Raw genomic sequence first — 16,787 nt, 5'->3', positions numbered from 1 at the left:
TTTCTTGTAGTTGGAGCGTTTTTACCAGTAAAAGACTCTAATTACACTAATGTTCATAACTTTACATAACTCGCTTGTTCATAAGTTGACATAACTCACTTGCCATAAGGAATCAATACATTTCTAAAAAATCTTGACATTTCATAGACAGTTTTGGGGGATTTAATATAATTTACTCTTCAGCATTTACTTGAAGCTTTCATTTCACTTCCAAAATGGAGCTCCTTTTTTCAAATACTTCCACCGCTATTTTTTCGCAACCTGTTTTTTAATTACTTTTCTAATAGGACCATATTACTCGTATTAGCATCAGTACAGGAAGAATACCCATCACAGGTGAAAATTTTTTATTCATCCAGCCACACCTTTCAAAAAAAGAGAGAAGAAAATCCTCTTGGAATGCCAGAGCACACTGACACCTCCGTGGGTTTTTGTAAACTCTTTCTATCTTTGTACTCGTGAAAGGCCTTGGGTTTACAGCTCTGGAGACAAAAAGCAGAGGGTTCAGCTGCCGCACACTGCGTAATCAAGCATAGATTTGCACCAGCTGAAGATCTAGACCATCTGGTCCCTTAATAGAAGTGTGTGCAGCTAGTGACAGCAGGAAGAGAAGCTGCCCAGCACTGTCTTGCTCCTATGCCTCATTTGCAATGGTTGTCAGTAAATCAGCCTGTACATCTGTAAGCATTTCTGCTTCCTGAATACCCACTCCAATCTTCAGCTAGATTTCTGTATTTCTTTAAGGAGCTCAAGATGCTCATTCAATTTTATTGAACTCAGAACCTCTTCCTCCTCGTCTCTGAAAACCAAGCTCAGTTTTCAGCCAATAAAACATATCCATATTGCGTGGCTTGGTACTTTTCTGTATTTTCACAAATGATTTGCATGTTGGAATATAGAGCGTAATTATTAAATTCATAGATACCACCAGCATGGGAGAGGCTATGTATGCCCAGGATTTACTATGAGCTTAACAAAGTGGAGAGACAGTTTGAAAAGAATAGTTCAATCTAATAAGAGCATGTGCATATTGGAGTAAGAATTATCAACTATGCAAACACATAATTAGGATGACTGGTGGTTTTACAGAAGAGGATTGAGGGATTACAGTGGATCAGAAGCTGGGTGGATGTAAGCTGGGACAGAAAGGCCAACATGACGCTGGGCTGTACAGGCAGCAGGATGCCTATGAGACCCACGAAGTAGCACCTCTCTTTAGGAAAAGCATGGCCTAAGTGGAGCCACCCAGAGGACAGCATCGAGACTCGCACGAGGTTGGGAAAATTATTAGAAAACACTATCTGGGAGGAAAAGCTGAAAGGACAATTTTAAAAACCCAGTTAGGCGGGGACAAACTCTTTTCAGTTGTCCCGTGTGACAGGACAAGAGGCAACGGACAGAAATTAAACCACAGGAAGTTCTGCCTGAACGTGACGGGGAATTTCTTCCCTGTGAGAGTGACGGAGCACTGGAACAGGTTGCCCAGAGAGGTTGTGGAGTCTCCTTCTGTGGAGATCTTCAAGGCCCGCCTGGATGCAACCCTGTCTAACATGCTCTAGGTGACCCTGCTGAGCAGGGAGGTTGGACTAGATGATCTCCAGAGGTCCCTTCCAACCTTACTGATTCTATGATTCTATAAGCCTGCATCAGCTCCTGAAAATATCTGATATATCTTTGGATTTGAATACAATGTCCATGAAACATTTTACTTTTTCCCTTTAGCAAGCATAGAGGAACACATTGTCCTCTGTCCTCTGGCAGTGACGACTGCCAGGCGTCCGTGAAGGGTCCTGTGGGTCGCTTGAACTCCTCCGAATTCGAGTGCCTCATCCAGGTTTTCAGACAGCTCCGGACCTGCCAGTCGGGGATCTCTGCAGCCGACTGCCTTGCAGCTGCTGGCTGGGGAGCTGGCTGGCCTGCTGCGTACAAAATAATCCAGGTTTCGGCTCCAACATGTGGATGATTTCTTCCCTTGGTGGAGCAGCATCTTCCCAGCTAAATTACAAGAGCTCTTATCAACCTTTAATGAAGATCACAGTAGTTAGCTACCCACTAAACACAGGAGCCTGTTTAGCTTCTGGAAATGGCAATTGTTCATCTTTAGGGCCATAAAGGTAACTATAATAAAACATACGCTCCCTCTAGGTAGCAGAGGTCACATCCATCTGAATCAACAGAAGTACAAGGACTGGGATCCAGCCTCTGCCCCAAATGTATCTTTTAAACTTGCCTAGGTCATTGATGTTGAGTGGCTATGATTTATATCCATGATTTATAGAATTTCCTCTGCACCCAGCACTGTGGTTGGCGTAGTTCAAAGTGAGCTGCGAGGTGCATTGCCCACACTGAGACTCAAAGCTGATACAAGATAAAACAGGTGAAGGTTGCAGGACCATGTGCACTTCCATTGCATTACTTACTGTCGTACTGAGCTAAGACACAGACTGATAAAAGAAAACAAAACGAAAAAAAAGAGTGCATTTCCATATCAGAACATTTTACATGGGAAAAAAATAAGCATCTGAAATCTCAGCTAGATCCCTGACAAAGTGAGAATGTCATAGATCATAGAAGTGTTTGACTGAGCCATTCATTAGGAACACATACACCCGTGCACACAAAGACACACTTCATGTGAAGAACAGGGCTCAAGCAAACAGAAATTATATTCTGTCAATATTCATCCAAGTGAGCACTTCATTTACTGGTGGAAATTTTGTTTGTATGTGTTGTGTTTATTTTTTATTATTCCAATATATTTTAGCAAACATCAGTTGCCGGGAGTCTCCACCAACTCATTGAACTTCAAGAAAGTGTTCAAAGAATTTTCAAAGAAATTAGAGTGCATGTCATCAGCTGTGAATATTCACAGCTGCATTCATTGTGCAAAAAACTGTTTAAGGCTGTGGGTGTACAGGTAGGTCATGTGAACAGATTCTCCAAAATGGATAAATTTGGGAAATTCCCCTTTAAAAATCTAGACATGACTGATCAGTCATGATCAATCATTCTAAGTTCAACATCATTTGCAAAAGTTATTTAATAAATAATTGTGAGCTTGGAATAAATTCAAAGGAATCATGGAAAATTCAAAAAAAAAAAGAAAAAAAGACAGAGAACTTACTGGTTACATTTGTTGTGAATTATTAACCCACAGCCTGGATATAGCACATGCAACTTATATAGTAAACTAATTTTCTTAGAAATGAAGTATTAGAGTGAAGTCAAACTACTGTGAAACCTTTGGCTTTCCAAACTGATTGTATCCCGCTGAAAAGAATTAAAATTTCAATTTTTAAAAAATTTTACTTCTGATCAGATGGTGTGAACCAGTGATTACTACTACCAGTTATTACTGAAGGAAAGAGATACGATTTCAGGTGATGAGTATGTATTCAAGTATCATGTACGTGTTCATTTAATAATCAGATTTAAAAACTTAAATTCTTCTAGTGTCTAGAAGTGTTTCTTCAATAGAATACCTTCCTTTAAGATAAATGAATACTAGATCCGACCTTCAGTTTGCTGTGGTCATGATAAACCCATTCAATGAAGCCAAACTCAAAGAAATCCTTTTAACAAATGTATTGAACAAACCATCTGAGTGTTGTAAAAAAGAGGTGTGCAGGTGAATCTGAAGAGAAAAATACAAGCTTTGAGATACCACCTTATCTCAAATGTACTGAACATATTCGTAAATTTAATGAATAAATTTTTGTATCTACACACACACACATACACATAGATGTACACACACACACACACACACTCCTACATAGATACAAATATTGTTAGGGCAGGTGTCACCAAATGGCAGTGTTCCCAGCATCTCCAGTTCTTCTTCTTGGCATGCAAGCAGATTTTTCTGCCATATAAAAACATGGTGTTATGTTGTTATTGGCTTTATTTTGCTGGCTAATTGTTGGTGGAAGATCGGGAACTCTTGGGCCCCGAGTCAGCCGTAGGGCTGCAAGGGAAAGCTGAGTCTAGATACTTCGAGGAGTTCTTAATGACTTGTTGAATCGGAACTTTCGTTGACTCTGGCCTTTGATCTCTCACCAAATCTCTGACTGGAGCTATTCTCCTAATTGAGACATCTGGGGAGCCAAGGACGGGTGTTAGGTTGGGGTTCGGAAAGGCGGGATTGCTCTGTCCATCCTGGTCATCCTTTCTCCAGGAGAGTGGCAGGCATTTAACTAAAGCAAGTCACGCTTTGTGGATAACCACCTCATCCACATAACTTCATCCATCAGGCCACTTAGTCAAAACATGTGCCTCCGGCTATTGACAGGTGGTGGAATACGTGAAAAGGAGGAAGGGATTGCAATTTCTGTCTGGTTTCTAAGAAAGCAAAGGACTTCAAGCTCACCAAAATAAACAAAAAGTGCTCAGATTAGAGCTCCAAGGCTCTTTCTGATTCATCGCCTTGGAGAAGTCGGAGCCGCTTTGTCATATACCTCTGCTGTTGTGTGCCAGCTATCAAAGAAGCCACACTGAGGAGCCTAGCAAAAAAAAAAACAAAAACAAAACAAAAAAAACCCCAAAACAAACAAAAAACAAACAAACAAAAAAATCCACAGCAGTAATTGCATCTTGTTAGTGCAACTCAAGCCCACAAACTGTAAAAGGTGAAGGTTTTGGTATAAAACTTAAGTAACTTGAGCTTGTCACATTGCTCCCACATAAATACACCCCTCTACTGTTTAATTTGTTTTTTAAACCTTCCTTTTGCCAGTGCCTAGACCTTCAGCTAATGTCTGAATATGGGTGAAGCCTTCTGGTGCCAAGTTTGTCCTGATACTGGCCATTTATTCTGCTTTGGTTTGGTTTCTTATTTATTTATTTATTTATTTATTTGCATTAAACAGCATCGTGGCCACCTCCTAAGGGAAGAATCATACGGTGAGTGGGTTTGCTGAGAAGTGCACTTGTCCAGGACAGGGACATGTTCATGACGGGAGCTCACCTGAAAGGGCTGCAGCAGGTCTCTGACCTCCTACCAGATCTGCCATGGAGAGGCCACCACTCCCGCATTACCTGGACTATGAGATGAAAGCAGATTTGTCAAATGTTGTTGCTGTTTTCTCAAAACCCTTCATGTATGGTTAACTTGGGGAACTCGTTGCCACTAGGTAGAATTGAAACCAGGGTTATACTAATATTCAAAGTACAGATCCTGAAGCACACCACAGAAACATCCAGAATTACCTTAGCTAGAATAAAAATACATGCATAGGGAAAGCAGCACTAAATTTGCATTCCTGACAGGCAAATTCTTGCAGTCTACTCTAATTAACAAATTTCCTTAAAAGGCGGTGAAACAGTTAACCCAGGCTACAGCTGGGTCCTGCAGGGGCAGAATCTGTGTATAAAAATGTTGTTTTCTTTCTCTGTATCAGCTTGTGTCCTGATGAACTGCTATAAATTATTCTGCAATACTGATTCTGAGTAGTACAGTTAAGCTCGTCTCAGATAAGAAAGGTTTGTTGATCTCGAAGATGTCATGGTTATACCCACAGTAACAACGTATCTCCAGACATAGGAATCTCAGCCTGCTCGTGTGAGTCCTCGTGACTTGCTACAGTGGGAAAATATCAGAGTTAAAGATGGGTCAGAAGACACCAAGCTAGTGATCAGCAATGCGGTCTCCTGAACTAACCTCTGGAAACCAAACTCAGAGGTGAAACTAAAGTTCAAGCTTGAGCCATTTGGGCAGAACCTAAACTGTATTTTTTCAAGCTTATAGTCAGTGGAGAAGTATTTTATAGCAAATTCTATAATTAAAAGACACTTTCACTTGACAGGCTTTAAACAGATTACATTTTGCAATGACAATTGGTTTTTGTGAAGCATCTAATTTAAAATCCTATCAGTATGTCAATCAAAATTTAAAACCAGCTTGGGATAGTATAAGATCTTTAACAGTAATTATTTAGTCAATGGTTAAGACAAGAATTTCCTTAATCATTCTAATTAAAAGTACTTTGTAAAAAGTGAAATAAACTTAGTAGTATTGGCAACTGTGCACTCACAAAGATGTATCAAACAAGTCACTGTCCTTTAAAGTAAAATAAAAATTTAAGACATAAACTTACCTTCTCTACACTTGTGCTCGAAGTTATTAAATATTCAGTTACCCTGGTATAAGGTGTACATGGGTCTTACATGATGAAGGAAGAAAATGTATTAGATTAGATTTATTCTGAATTTGGAGCCTGGACCACAACTGCTTCCTATTCACTCAAGAATGAATCAAAAATAATTCTATTTAAAATCCTTTTTTTTTTTCAATCTTAAACCTGATTCACTTCTCCTTTATAGCACTTTTTGTGAAGGTGAGTCTCCATATCCAGCTGCTTTCCTGGCAGTCCTTTGCAGCTGTGTGATTTACCGTCTCCAACAGGCTGCCCATTAGACATGGTTTCATCACGCGTGGCCTGTACTCTCCCTAGTACCTCTCTTACTGGTGTCTGCTTTGGCGGTGGGTTCTGCTCCTGCTTCCTTGCTCCCACCCTTGCCTATGTGTCTCCTTTCCTTGTCAGATCGGCCCAGCTGCTTCTCATTCATCCTCTCTTGTGTGCGGAGACTCTCTTGTGGAAAGTCCAAGACTTGGCTGATTTCCCTCTTATCCGCTACACCCTCCTTTAACTCTGCTGGCATTCTAGCTATGTAATTTTTAGCTTTTTTCCAGACAACTCCACGTCTTCAATGTAACCAAACACTTCAGTCCAGCTTTCCCCCCTCACCTCTGGCTCACCATCATCCCTCTCTTCCTTCTTTCTCAAACTTTTTCCACATTGGATCTCACCAGTGCATCTAAAGGTATGATAAAGCCTTCCACATTTTGTTGGCACCACTTCTCTTGAGCTGGGCCTGTTTACCCTGGGGAAGAGAAGACTGAGGGGGGATCTGATCAATGTGTACAAGTACCTGAAGGGAGGGTGTCAAGGGGACGGGGACAAACCCTTTTCAGTTGTCCCATGTGACAGGTCAAGAGGCAATGGGCAGAAATTGAAGCACAGGAAGTTCTGCCTGAACATGAGGGGGAATTTCTTCCCTGGGACAGTGACGGAGCACTGGAACAGGTTGCCCAGGGAGGTTGTGGAGTCTCCTTCTGTGAAGATCTTCAAGGCCCGCCTGGATGCAACCCTGTCTAACATGCTCTAGGTGACCCTGCTGAGCAGGGAGGTTGGACTAGATGATCTCCAGAGGTCCCTTCCAACCTTACTGATTCTATGATTCTATGATTCTTATCCCCTTTCTATCCCACAGCACTCTCATTGCTTTCCCTTAACACAGATGTGGATTTGTGTGTTCTTCCTTTAGCGCTGGTAGCCCTACCCTAGCCCATCTCCCATGCGATGCCTCCTCAGATCATTTCCCTCTTCCAAATTTTTCACTTTCTTTTAGTTCATAGTACACTTTCCTGCATATCCATCCATATAACTTTCCCCTGCCTCCAAAGAAAAACATCAGGGTTTAGATTGCCAGTGTGTTTCGACTACCGGTTGTCACGCTGAGATACAGTTGCCGCATTCCCTTGTTACTGCCATCTGCAGCCTTCTCTTATTCCTTGCCTCACGCCTACAGCTCAGGCACAAGATCGCCTTACCACCGCTTTGAGAGACTCTAGGACCAGCTGAGTCCTGGTGACTGCCTGTGTGTAAGCCATTAGCCTTCGGAAAGCACCAGGTAAGGCAACTTGGGTTGTAACTTTATTAACACTGGGACCGTGTTTATACAGCCTCTTGCTGGAGGTCTGACCCTAGAGTTCAGGTCTCCCAAGGGCTAAGATACTCTAAGATACCACTAATATTACTACTAATAATACTAATCCCGTGAATATCAGCAAGGGAATGTTTTTCCTTACAACACCAATTCCAGTGTTTGAACACAGGGTTTTCAAATCTGCATGCTTTGTAATTAAAAAGAAATGGTTATACTGTGGAAGGCCCTTTGACCCACCTACAGCTACCCCTACGCTGATGCGAAATTCATCCCCCGTAGAACGGCAGCACAACGAGCCAATGAGACCCCCAGGACCCACAAAGGGTGAGTTATGTCCAAAGAGTGCTTATATGTTTTGAAAGTACATTGTTGCAAAAAAGTACCCTAACTCTGTAACAGGCTCTTTGAACACAATATAAATGCTACTGTGGACCACAGGGGTTAATCCATTACAACAAGGCAATTAGATTTAGTGACTGTTTGGAAGATAAAAGCAGCAAGTCATAATCAATCCTGAGAACCTAGACATGATAAATTTCTATAATTTCCTCTTACTTCATAGATCTGAGTATGACAAAGCGAGTTAGGGTGGAGTGGTTACAGTCCCATGTCAGAAATGCAAGAGGAATTTTATTTTTATTAAACAAGTTACTTGTGAAAAAGGAGTCTTTCTCTCGCTCTGTTTCTGGCATTTCCATTCCAGATGGTGGTACGTTTAGCCCACAAACATTTTGTAGATACCTCTTGCTAAGCTTTGAATGTCAGCTTCTGGAGAGAGACAGGAAACAAAGATTTTCCTCTTGATTCTGCTACAGCCAGGTTGCTTTAAAAGGAAAGTGTCGTTCCTCATGTTCTGGCTAAAGTTTTGTTCTGCTCACCAGCCTGTTTCACCTACAGCTGCACCTACAGTTTTTTGTGTGAAAACATACTTCCAGTCTTGTCCTGAGGTGCTGTGTAGTGGACCAGACCACTGCAGTAGAAAATGAGGAGTCCCCCCAGCCACCAGCTGCTAGGTTGTCTGCAGAACCAAAACCCTAGGACAGGATGAAAGAACCACTTAAAGAAAGGCCAGGCAGTATTTTGAGTTATATACCCATCGGTGTGCTCTGCAACAGTGGGACAAGCCAGAGAATCCCGGCTCTCTGACAACGTCCTCCAGCAACCTGTGTTGGCGTGAATTAGATATGTGAGGTCGAACGCGTGCTTGGCTTAACTCCACTGATTTTTCTGTGTTGTGATATGCCTACAAAGCACAAGATTTTGTTCTCATGGGATACTTACATCAAAGTGATGACCTTGGAATACTGATCTCTGTGCAGAGTCACTGCTCAAATTTTCCCTGGAGATTTGACTTAGAAAAATGGCAATCCTAGCTGCAAGGCCCAGCTATCCTGAGCACCAAGGGCTCCAAGGAGAGAGATCCTCTGCAGTCAGGAAGGAAAGATCAGGATGGGATTAGGACCAGGAGCAGGGAGAGGTTTCCAAGGGATAATATATCTCTATATTCTAGGCTAAGATAGGTGGTATTCAAAGTCCTCTGAAGGCACCACTAACTGTAGAGAGAGACTAAACAATCAGTTTAGACAAGATGTTTAGCTTTTAGAGAGCTAAAGTTAGGTAAGATGAATCCTGACTCACTAAATCTGCCCCAAACTAGAGGTGCAAGGGACTGGTAAGCCCATCCAGAACTCTGTGCCTGGTGCTTTCCCTCTGAAGAAATGTCTGCAATGTAGAAATACTCTGGCACTGCTGGGTCTCTTATGGCATCCTCCACTGGGATAGCTTGTGGCACCAAACAGCCATCAGCTAGCTCGACAATGCTCCGTGTTGTGCAGATGGCCAGGGTTAGATAGCATCTTGGCGTTGCCCTGGCCTTCTGTGGTGGCATAAGTTCAGAAATATTGCATAAGAAGAAAATTCAGATTTCTTAGGCTGGACAACCTTACTTTTTGTAAAGAAATACTGACAAGCTGTCTTCTTTAGTTAATCTATAGGTCAGTGTCACAGGAGTTGTTTGCCAACCAAATAGGTGACACAACTCCTAGAGTACAAGAGCTGCAATAGGCTCTCCCAACAGTCCCTGATCATCCATGGCACCTAGTGCTGTGCAGCTGCTGGTGACATTTGGGTCAGGAGAACTGGACCTGAGCCAATTCACTAGCTGTGCATTTTTCAGTCCCTTAAATGACACATCATCCACTGTTTGACAACAGGCCTGCATATCCATGCTGGTGTGACCAGCTTACTTCAGTTCAAGCATTCCTTTCCTGTGTGCAGTTTATTAAGGCTTTCAGCATTTTTTCTTGTTAATATAAGAATATGTGAGGAGGAAGAACATGGTAGCAATTAAGTGCGGCCATGAATTTTATGAACAGTTTGCTGGAAACCACATTAATGACTTCATCAAGGCTAAGTGCACAGATCAGCAATATTTACTTTTTAAAATAAATTTAGTATTCAGGAAAGATGCCCAGCTGACAGCCCTGAGAACTGAAGCCCTCTCCTAACCACAGAAAAGATATAGTAAAAGCAGTGTGGGATGTATCATGCACATATAGGCCTCAAGCCTATTTCAGAAGCATCACCTCTAGACTAGCAGAATAATTCAATATTACATCCTTATTACATCCTTCACTGCTTATCTCTGTTTGGAAAAGGCTCCAATTTATGCCAGCAGTAATAGTATCTTTAGAGCCACAGTAATCAGCGCCTGGATTCTCTTCCAAATTACAGTTGAAGAAATCAAATTACAGGTCTCCAAGAGTCCGTATCATTTTAGTGTACATCCTTGTCTAGTAAGAACTAGGGGCTCTGAGCTACCTATGAAGCTAATATTTGTTGTCTACCTGCTATTTTTTTTCCTGAAATTCACCTTCATGGCCTCTTCCAGGCTGCTCCTCACATTTGGAAGAAATTTCCCATAAAGAGCTACTGTCATTCCCATTCCCATAAATATCCTAGTGTCATTCCTGTGATTCCTTTCATAAACATCTCCCTTGCCATACTACCTAAAAATGACCAACTTGAAAAAAATCTTAGTCCACTCCCCATACTGCTGGCCAGCAGTTGCTCAGTGGCTTTTATTCCTTGGTTATCATTTGGCTTATTCTCATCCAGCTGGTGGCTCACACACCAGCTCTATCCCACTGGAAGATTTATTCTAGCTCCCAGACACCAGACATGTCCCACCACATCAATGCACCTTGGAGGTGGACAGTCCCAGACCCAATACTCCAATACAGAGCTAGCTTTTGAATGCGTAAAAGTCAGATGTTTCTGGCTTAGGCTGTAGGTTTATCATGGGAGGAGTCCATTATAATGGGAGGAGTTTAATAGACTTTGTGCAGACTCTGAGGTCCAGGTCTTCTGTAACAACAAGAACAAATATTACAGACAACCCCAACCACAAAATCTGTGTTCAGTTCAGGATTAGAACACTTATATATTTTGTTCTTTGTCAAAACTCCAATTACAAATGATGTCTAAGGCCAACGTCGTAACTCTAGGCCATTCTCTTCTAGGAACTGGATACTGCACTTGGAAAACTGGAAAATTCTCAGATGAGACGAAAAATTGTGCAAAAAATGTCAATAGACCACTCTTTCAGCAAAAGGCTATTGCCTTGGTGTTCCTTCCACAGCACTCAAGGCTATTTAACCCTATTTTTTCACATTTTTATTCCAATGTTAGAAAAATTTAGCACATGTTGTCTTTGAGTAGCTATTCATACAAAGCTATCTGATATAAAAGTCAAAAATAAGTTTTCACATTTCTCTCCCTCACAGTGTAAGAATTAAAAAAAAAAAAAAAAAAAAGCATAAAATGGAAAGGATGGAAAGGAAGCTATTTCAAACATATGAAAGGAAATAACTTTTTAACACTCAGTATAATGAACCTGTGAAATTCAGTATTTCAGATAAGATTAACAAATATATACTTGAGGACAAGAACCAATTAACTGATCTTTAAGCATTTTTATACATGAGCAGAGTGTGTTTTTAAGTTTGGGAACAAAAGCTGTAATTCCATTTCTCTATAAACTTTTATGTGCATTTATGAAGTTAATCAAATGAGGAAATCACTAAATAAATGGAAATAAATAGTAGTGTTTCTGTCTTTAACAGAATCGCAAAATCACTGAGGTTGGAAGTGCCCTCTGGAGATTAGTTAGTCCAACCTGCTGCTCAAGACAGAGTCAGCTACAGCAAGTTGCCCAGGACTGTATCCAGACAAATTTTGAATATCTCCAAGGATGGAGACTCCCAATCTCTCTGGGCAACCTATTCCAGTGCTCTGTCACACTCACAGTAAAGAAATTTTTCCTTATGTTTGAGTGGAATTTCCTGTGTTTCAGTTTGCGCCTGCTGCTTCTTGTTCTTTCACTGGACACCACCCTGCCACCACCACCATCAGACATTTATACACGTTGATAAGATCCTTCTGAGCCTTCTCTTCTCCAAGCTGAGCAGTCCCAGATCTCAGCCTCTTCTCATGTGGTAGATGCTCCAGTATGACCATGCCCAGAGCTGGATCCAGCCCTCTACATAAGTCTCACCAGTGTTGAGTAGAAGGGCAGGATCACCTCCCTCAACCTGCTGACAACACCCTTCCTAATGCAGCCCAGGGCACGAGTGGCCTTTTTTTTCCCCACTAAGACACACTGCTGGCTCAGGGTCAACTTGTTGTCCACCACCAGGCTGCCAGGGCCTTGTCTGCCCTGCCAAACTGCTTTCCAGGAGTTCAAGCCTCAGCCAGTGCTGGCGCATGGGGTTATTCCTCCCCGGGGGAGCAGGGCTTGGCACTTCCCTTTGTTGAACCTCTTGAGGTTCCTATCGGCCCATTTCTCCGGCTTGTTGAGGTCCTTCTGAACGGCAGCACAACCCTGTGGTCTATCTTTCAGTCCATCCAGTTTTACGTAGTAAGTTTCTGCAATCTTGCTGAGGGTGTGCTCCGTCCAATCATCCGGGTCATTAATGAAGATGTTGCACAGTGTTGGCCTCACGATTGACCTTTAGGGTGCACCACTAGTGGCTGGCTTCCAGCTGGACTTTATGACTCTAATTACAACTCTACGCCCAGATTATTGTAGAGTACATGTTATTCTTATCTCATCTAGATTCTCTATCAACTGATCCTACAAATATTTTTATACGTGTGTGTGTGTGTGTGTGTGTGTGTGTGTGTGTGTGTGTGTGTCTAAAATTGTATATCATCACAGTCATTTTAGAGTTACTCATGTCTAAGTCTGTACAGGATCAGAACTTTTAAAATAACTTCTCTGGATCCAAACAAGAAATATGCATCTAACCTCAGAATGTTGGGCATCTCACAAACATAGTTGAGAATTATGTACATGTCAAAAAACTTATGGAGAGAAAGATTAGAAGTGGAAACTATGAATATTTAAGTGTCTCCTTGGGCTTTTTTAATGTAAATTTCATTGGGGCCAATCTCTTCATTCCATGTTTTTTTTAAAACATTTCCATACCTCTCAAAGTATCTAAGGTATGTTAATAGCCTGCTTTTATGCAATGCAAGCAAAACTGTACCATTTAAAGTTATCAAAGTTCCTGCTTTGCAAAAATGTCACCTTCCCAAGATTTTGCACTTATTTTTGTTGAGAAGCAAGGTTTCTTCCTGCATCTTTTCTGAATTAAAAAAGGGAGGGTAAAGGTGGGTGATGAAATGGGCTGTGAAACATAGTTATATATGAGGAACCATGCATGTAAAGTGTATTTTCATAACTTTCCCAGCAGCAGCTGAACTTCCATTTCAGAAGAGCTAGCCTTTCACATTTCTTTTTTTCTATGGAAGGGAAGATTTCCAGCACCTCTGTGTTTAGTTTCCATATCATACTTTTGCTGGAAATGTCCTCTTTCCATATAGTACTTCTGAGTCATTGCTCGATGGGAACACTGACTATAATCTCCTCTTGACATTAAGTTGTTGCTGAGCGACTAGAAGATATTTTGAGCAGCAGAATTCATGTTCAGCCACATGTTTGGACTGACAACCAGTTAAACCTTGCTACAGCAATATTTTTCTTTGCTGTTAGTTTTTATACAAACAAAGTCTGCAGCAACTGGATGCCCCAGTTGAGCAAAACTGTTTACAAGAAATAAATCACTCCTGGCATTAAGGACACATGAGGCCTGTACCTTGCAAGCACAGCATCATTCAGACCTCTATTTCTCATAAACCTAACCCCCAAACATGTGTATTCTCATACACTGTGACTTATGCTTTGAGTTGCGGTCAGCGCATTTCCATAACCCATTATTATCATGCTTACCTAATCTTGTAGCCATATTTAGATGCAAATGCATAAGCCACCATTTCACTGCTCAAAAAAGAAAAAAAAATGCAGCTTGAAGACAAGCGAGGCATTTTATTTGCTTAACACAGAACGTTAATTCTGATGCAAAACTCCCAGTGATGCCTAAGGATCAGACTCTGGCCTTGAGACTAGTGTTTTGCTCTGGAGTTTGTGCAACCCACTGGTGAGCGTGAGTTTCAGGTCCTCTTTCTACAGATTCACAGAGGATATGAGTTATTACAACTTCTAGTTTGGCTTTCCGCTCTGGAGGTTCCTGAGTTGCACCATGACGTGGCAGGTAAGCGGGACTCATCTACCGCTTGAAAATCTGTCAGACATCGGTGCTGCAGATGAGTTTCCTCTGTGCGGAGGAGGGGTGTAATCCCCTGGTGGCTATAAACTAGGGTCTCCCTCCACGCCGCTTCTCAGAAGAAGTGTCAGACCAGAGGGCGGTTGTTCCACTTTCATTTACTGAGCAGCAACCTCCGTTTTGCAAGCCCTAGAGGGCAGCTGCTGAAAGCAAAGAGTGTCGTGCAAACCACTTGGAAGAAAAAAAGGGAAATGGAGACCAACACCTTGCTTGCTTCCTTCTCCAGCTCAGAAAGATGCAAGCAGAGTGCCGGCTCAGAACCGGCAGTCGACCTCAAAGCCACAAGATGGTATCTCCATCAGTGTCCATTTTTGCATCCAATTGTCCAAGCTAGCAACCAGATACATTTGCCATCTACTTCCCTCTATCTTGTAATGCAGGATCAGACCCCCAAGATTAATACTCTATGAAACAGAATTTTTTGCCAAGCTGCAAGTTTCTCATCTCGTTTCAAATAAAATTGTGATTCAGTCCTGTGTGATGTATGTAGTTGTTAGTTCCTCTTTTATAACATAAGGAAAATAGTACTCGTGTTTTAATGCAATCTCACCTCTCTAGACCGTTATCTTTTAGCACCAGAGGCAGCTTCTTCCTCTCTTTGTGTACAACATGTAGTATAAAAAGACCTTGATTTTTGACTCATACCTCTCATTTCTGCACTACGGAAAACAAACCAAGTTATTTTTAGAACCTAATGAAGTCCTACACTACAGAACCTCACAAAATTATTTTTTTCATATAGGTAGTACAAAATGGTGTCAAAATCAGGTAGTTATGGCTCTAACATAAAGCTTTTTACTTAAGTTATATGTGTTAGTTATTTCACTGCTTTGTGTCCTTTAGCACTATTTTGAAACAGTTTGTTAAATGTCCCAGTGGTTCTCAGCCCATTTCGCTCACACTGTGGATATCCACTTCAAGCAACAGAGATTTTTTTCCTAGTTTTTAATGGAAATAATTATGAAAACCATCACTTCCACTGTGAAATGAACAAAACCGTGTCTTACTCAACCTCAGAGTGTGTGTACAGGAATTTTGGTTCCTGCAAAGAAGCTGACTGACAAGATAACTGTAATACTTTTTACTTCAAGAGTCTGACTTATATCAGGCACCATAGACAATTTTCTGCATCGTTTTCAGTTACTAAGTTAGTTTTAAACCACTTGTTATTTTTTCTCTCCTGGAAATTTTTATTTAAAGTTGTAGGTTACTAGAGAGGCCAAAGGAACTAGCTGAGAACCACTCTATCTTTAACAATAAATTGGAGCTGACAAAGCCGATTTCCTCGGAGCCACCACCTTTCTGCTCCCTCTGCACGTTCCCCGACAGCTGCACGACTCCCCTGCAAATGCCTCTGATTTTAAGTCAGCCTCATCAAACATAGGATCGAACGATCAAAAGTGATAAGTTGACCCAACCTAGGGAATTGCCCCGGTGAATAGCTGTTACCTCTGCTGTTAGCACACCTCACCTGCAAAGTGAAAGACTGAAGCTTAAGCTACGCTATGACCGTATGCCGGGAAATGGGAAGGCAAGCCTGCCGTTTCCTTTACAGCGCAGGCTTTCTGGCCAGGGCTGCACAACCCTGAAAATCATGATACGAATGACTCTGTTTTTCTTGTCTTTATAAATATTTTTTTTATGGACAAGACTTAAGGGAAAAGTTGTCTCATTGTAGTTCCACTAAACTGTGCTCGTATAATTTGCAAAACACTTAAGTTTAAAAAATTGACCAATTTGATCTAATATCTGCAGTAAAGTGCACCTGACAGGCTGAGTTTGAATGTAAAGGTTTAACAGATGTTAATTTTTCAGCTCTTTGGGATTTGTGCTTGTTTTTACTGTTGAGCACTGTGTGCTCATAAGGAAATCTATACGGAGAACCTTCTTGACACTTCAGACATGGACAATCTCTTGTCAATCTTTTTGCATAGACCCAGAAGATTTCGCCTTTGAAATAGCTAATGGAAGCAAAGGAGAATATTGCTGTCCCCAGCCCATAAACGCAGAGCCTGAACTCCATGTGTGGGCCCAGCTTTCAACTCTGAGAGGCCAGTTGCAAGGAGCAATGGCCAGCACAGCAGGTAGATCTCATGAGACTCATGACGGGAAACTCTATGCCTATCAAGTGCTCTAAGACGTTTGAAGTTTCAGCTGTGAATAATCATAACATTTCCACAAAATTGACATAAAATCTGTGGTAATTATACTATGTTCACCTTAACTGCAGAGCCAGAGGTACAAAGCTGTGGCACTGAGTGGCAAGCGAGCTCGTGAAATTGGATAGTCTACAATATAATTTGTAAAACTGGAGCATATGTTTGGCCACTGAATAAAATTGGAGCAGCTTGACTTTGTGTCATCTGTCCCAGT

This window comes from Rhea pennata, chromosome 3, assembly GCF_028389875.1.
Source record: "Rhea pennata isolate bPtePen1 chromosome 3, bPtePen1.pri, whole genome shotgun sequence".
NCBI lineage: Eukaryota > Metazoa > Chordata > Aves > Rheiformes > Rheidae > Rhea > Rhea pennata.
This window is presented reverse-complemented; position numbering follows the sequence as displayed.